The sequence below is a fragment of the Hyposmocoma kahamanoa genome, unplaced genomic scaffold (assembly GCF_003589595.1).
Source record: "Hyposmocoma kahamanoa isolate Upper Pololo Valley unplaced genomic scaffold, ASM358959v1 86940, whole genome shotgun sequence".
NCBI lineage: Eukaryota > Metazoa > Arthropoda > Insecta > Lepidoptera > Cosmopterigidae > Hyposmocoma > Hyposmocoma kahamanoa.
Genome location: NW_020654409.1, coordinates 8,867 through 14,438, shown reverse-complemented (window position 1 = coordinate 14,438; position 5,572 = coordinate 8,867). Strand labels below are relative to the sequence as shown.

The 5,572-nt window shown below is 40.8% G+C and overlaps 1 long non-coding RNA gene across 1 annotated transcript; it reads right to left on the bottom strand.

The window, feature by feature from the left end:
- Positions 1-605: 605 nt before the first annotated feature.
- Positions 606-3,310, bottom strand: LOC113235026. The gene is made up of 3 exons (XR_003310836.1): positions 3,223-3,310; positions 1,215-1,371; positions 606-737 (listed from the first exon to the last, which is right to left on the bottom strand). It is a non-coding gene; the product is annotated as an uncharacterized LOC113235026 (long non-coding RNA).
- Between the last annotated feature and the right edge of the window lie 2,262 nt (positions 3,311-5,572).

The following is a 5,572-nucleotide window of genomic DNA, read 5'->3' as shown; positions in this document are numbered from 1 at the left end:
GGCGTAATGTTCAATGGAGGTTTCGATTGAGTACCAACAATCTGGGACAGGGTTGTCACAGACCATTGTCACGAGCATTACCCGAATCTCAAAAGGCTAGTTTATTTTCCAAATAGGTACCGGAACTGTTGGCACGCTCACATCACGTTGTCCATTGCACAACTAGCGGTTGCCACCGCTAACACGTTGAATCTAAATTCAACTACCAACACTTCTCGCTTGTAACGGAGTTGTAGGCACGCTCACTTCCCGATGCCTCTCCGTGCAGCTATCGAGATTATTCTTACGCGTCAGGATCGACCAGAGGATATCTAGTTTATCCTCTACTAGGTATCTGGACTACTACTGGAGATAACAGTCGCAGTGTCCTGCGACAATCTTCGGACTTAGCACCCAACTTAAAGGGCAACTCACGTGTATCGCACGTTTTCATTAATATTTTTTTCGCACACAGCAACTGCTGTGAGCTGAATTAAGAGTGCGAGCGAGCGAGTGAAGAAGGTTTTCATAAAGAGGAACTTACATACCACTTGTACCCTGCAAACTTTACAACAAAATTGAAAAAAGTAGACTCTTTTATGAAACAAAATTTTAATATTTTATAATATAAGAACTATAATATGGAATAAATGGGTAATTGTAGAAAAAAATTATAAAATCCGCTTCTTATATAGGTATTTACTTTAAAATTTCATTCCCTGCATTCTCCGTGGTATAAAAATTTGCATCGATAAAGACTGGAACAGAAAATAAATTACAAATCAGAACACATGCTTGACGAGAACAATGATACAATTACTAAGTGAGGTATTAGCAATGTAATTATGAGCATAATTGGCAATATTTTCCTTTATCATGTTATTATACAATGAATCGTTCATTGCACACACTAGGAGGAACAAGTAGCTACCTTGTTCAAATCGCAAAACTTAAAAACGAGAAAATGAGATTGTAACTAAAAAAACAATTTGAAAAAAAAACTCGTATGACTAAGGCCAACACTACGCCACGTTTCCGCGACTCTAAACAAAATATTCAAAAGTGGGTTTTGAGTACAGATCTATTCACTACACTTTAGGGCATGAAATATATAAGTAAAAAAATCTGCCCATTTGTGTGGTTTGGTAGTACAATGTTTTACAGCAGCTCAAGTGAAATTTCTTCAATTTAAACCATGTAGCCGAGCAATGTATGCGAGATTAATTATAACTTACTTGCAAATGTTGCTAAAAGTGCACTCAGTTCCATTTTTTATTCCACACACAGGGTCCCAGTCATCCGTGCAATCATAATCTTCCGGTAAACAACTACATATCCTTATCGATTCGCAGTTTTGGACTGCCAATGTAACCAGCAATATGACTAGAAAGGCTGAAAATGTACAATTAAACTAGGACAATTCAAATCCAAACTTATATTATAAATGCGAAAGTAACTCTGTTTATTACGTTTTCACGCAAATCGCTGAACCAAATTTGATAAATTTTCGTATAGAAATAGATGTTAACTAGGAAAAGGGCATAGGCTACTTTCTGTCACAAAAATAAATGTTAAAGGAGGTAAAATAGGTGATTGAAGTCTCTATAGAGCATCGAATATATTATAATCAGAAATAGAGACGAAATGTCATTTAATTTGTTTGAAAACTATTCTGCCATATCATTACTGTGACAACTGCGCTCCGATTGGCTAGTAATTTGTCTTTTTGGTACTTTTACTTACTTTTAAACTTTTATCATTTAAATGTCTTTTTCACTAAAATGATGTATTTTTTATTTTCTTTTCCTAACTTTCTTGTTTTGTCCTTTGTCCCTTATCCCTATCTATACCGCGAAAAATCGAGGCGACTATACTATTCGATATGGATAGATGCACTTTTATTATTTTACTAAGCTACCTATACAAAAGAGCGATTATTTACACCTAGGTGCGCTGTTAATGAACCAGTATATAGTTATAATAAAAATAAAAAGGATTTTATTATAACTTACAAAGTTATGCGACTGTAAATACTTGCGTCTGAAATTTTGAACCGTTTGTCGTGTTCGTCGCGGAGATAAACGCATGCACAAGCCAAATGCGTCTATTCCTTATCCTCTATTCCTATTTGCCTATGGAATGAATGATTATTTGACTGTAACTTTTGACTTTGATTTGGTCCACTATTACGGAGGACAGGAGTAGACCCCCTGTTTTACAATGTCGAAAGTCGCTACATCAATAGTCCCACGACTACTACCATCGAAAACGACACATCGACTGGTCGTATCAGCGAAAGTTTGTTAAGCCGACGGGACGCCTATGTTCTTCTTCACAGATTCGTTATGATAAACACATTTAAACCGTGGCTTATCAAAAAACTCACCAATACGATACCAAACAACGTACTCGAAGTAGTAATTTTTTTATTTATTCTTCATAAAGGGACGAATAAGTTGTGCGCCTGGTGGTAAAAGACACGCCAATCCATAACAGTTGTAGTGCCACTCAGAACTTTAAATCGCAAAGATCTTAGGGGCACTACCACTGCGCCCGTCACACTAGAACATATGTTGACAAGTCCCATGTGCCTGTAAATTCACCAGCACCCTTTCCCTTCCAAACCGAAACGCAGTAATGCTCATATTACTGCTTGGCCGCAGAAATAGGTAAGGCGGCAGTACTTCATTGGACGAACTCTTTCGCAAGGAGCTCTACAGCTACTTTATTAAAATCACCATTTATAATCAGGCCTACACGACTTGCTCGTCCAGCCATCTTCATTTGACATCACAAAAAAAAATTACTCATCGAGGCCAATTCAACGAACTTACTATATTATTGTAGTGACATCGGATTTACATAGTATACTTTGAAATATATCTGACAAGTGGAAATACAATAAATATCTATTGTATGGCCAGGACCCGTATAGTAACTGGCCAAAGGGCTGATAATCTTTCCATCCCAACGAAAAAAGCATTCAATCAATAATAAACAAGCATTGAGTAGTTTACATAATAACTTTTTTATAAAAAAAAATTAAATCGGCTACCGGAAAGCGCGAGAAACAGGATAGGATAAATACTGAGGGGGTATCTCCAACAAAAAATAATAATCAAAATTAGTTTAAAAATGCCTAAGTAATCGCTTAACATACACACAAAAAAATACAGTCGCATTGAGCACCTCATCCTTTTTTGAAGTCCGTTAATAAAAACACAATATAAAACAAATACTTACAAAAAAGAAATTTCATTTTATCCTCTGTATTAATAAATTATTTAACAAAATAAGCGTATCGGCAGCGATATAAATCCTTTTATAAAGTTAAGAACGTGATACAAGAGTTTATTATATAGAACGTGTTGTTTATTCATCGACTGATAACCTGTGGCAATCGCGGCTAGATTAGATACGATAAAATAGTGATAATTTCCCTACCATATCTGAATTCTAGTCTTAGCAATCGATTCTCAACTTTCTTACTGTCCCTACCTACCGACCCGAGAGATAGAGTTTTCCAGAGAGACCACGAGCAAAGTCAAAGTCAAAGTCAAAGATTATTTATTCCATAGGTAAAATAAATTTACACTTGAAAACGTCACATTTAAGCTACTGCTCGTTCACTACGCTGACCTCCCTGAGAAGAACGAGCAAAAAACTCTAGGGATTGCTCTTTTCAAATAAACTTAAATGCTATGGAATACACTTTGAATCAAATTTGTGTGGATTCTGGAGCCATGTCGTCTTTCCATACATCTTTATCTAACACGTAGTCTTCAATTTTGTAATATGATTTTTCGATCAAAATATTTTTAATGTAGTTTCTAAACTTAGGAAATGATAAACTTAATATATGCTCCGGAATCTTATTGTAAAAACGTATACAGTTCCCCATAAAAGAGTTGTTTACCTTGGTTAAACGAAATCGTGGTACCATGAGTTTGGACTTAGCTCTAAGGTTAATATTATGGATATCTTCTTTCTTATTGAAATTATATATATTTTTACGGGCATATAAAATATTTGAGTAAATGTACTATGATGCCATGATACCAGTCTCCTTAAACTTTTCTCTGAGATAAACCCGAGAGCCTAGACGGTACACAGAACGAATCGCTCGTTTTTGCAATACGAGCTCGACGGCAAGACCAGGGTACAGCGAGCGTGCAGACCCAGCCCTCTGCCAGTGATACGTCTTTGCGTCTCTGGTGGACCCGGACTTGGGTATAGACTCGCTGGGGTTTGTGGTTAGCTGCAGAGATGGACACGTTTGTCTGCCTCGATTTTGCATGTTTCCGGTGTGTCTCTCTCGTGAGCAGCTAGCGCGTCTTAGTAGCGGTCTAGTTGAGGGCCTGATGCGAGGAGACGAGCGGGGCACGTGAGTTGCCCTTTAAGCTGGAAGCTATGTCCGGGCATTGTCGCATTACACTGCGACTGCCATCTCCGGCACTAGCCCTGAGAGCTAGTAGAAGATAAGCTAGATATCCCCCGGTCCCTACAGCCGCTTAGATTATTGGGAACTGGAGAGACGTCGTTTTTCGGCGTCGGGAGGTGAGCGTGCCTTACAGCTCTGCCACCAATGAGGAGATTTGGTAGGAGACTCAGAGTCGACGGCTTAGCGGTGGCAACCGCTAGTCGTGCAAAGCACAACGGGAAGTGAGCGTGCCTACAGCTCCGATACCTATCTGGAAAATAGGGAGGGTATTGTACGTGCACCCTGGGCGGCTCACCCGAGGCACTAGCCTCTCGAAGAACCGGATGAAGACAAGTGACAGACGTTTATGACAACCCTGTACACTGGCTGATCTCGGGTCAGAACTGGATTTATAAGGTTCCTGTGCGCGCACAGGTTATAGTGCCCTTCTCGTATGCCGTCAGAGTAGGTAGGTAGGGTCACTATAATCAAAATTAACGTAGAAAGATATGGAGCTTGTCCCTATCTACTCACCCGAGAGATAGAGTTTTCCAGGGAGACTAAGGGCTCGACGGCAAGACCAGAGTACAGCGTGCGTCCGGGCCAAGCCCTCCGCCAGTGTTACGCCTTTGCTCGCCTTTAGACTCGCAGGGGTTTGTGGTGAGCTTCAGAGATGGACATGTTTGTCTGCCCCGGCTGCATGTGGCCGGGGCGTCTGTCTCATGCGCAGCTTGCGCATCTTAGTAGCGGTCCAGTTGAGGGCCTGAAGCGAGGAGACGCGTGGGGCACGTGTGTTGCCCTTTAAGTTGGAAGCTACGTCCGGACATTGTCGCAGGACACTGCGACTGGCATCTCCGGCACTAGCCCGGGGAGCTAGTAGAGGATAAGCTAGATATCCTCTGGTCCCTCAAGCCGCTTAGGTTATTGGGAACTAGAGATACGTCGTTTTTCGGCGTTGGGAAGTGAGCGTACTGTGAGTGAGCTCCGCCACGTACTTTAAAGTCGACGGCTTAGCGGTGGCAACCGCTAGTCGTGCAATGCACAACGAGAAGTGAGCATGCCTACAGCTCCGGTACCTATCTGGAAAATAGGGGTATTGTACGTGCACCCGGGGCGGCTCACCCGAGGTACTAACCTCTCAAGAACCGTATGAAGTCAAGTGACAGAAGTCTG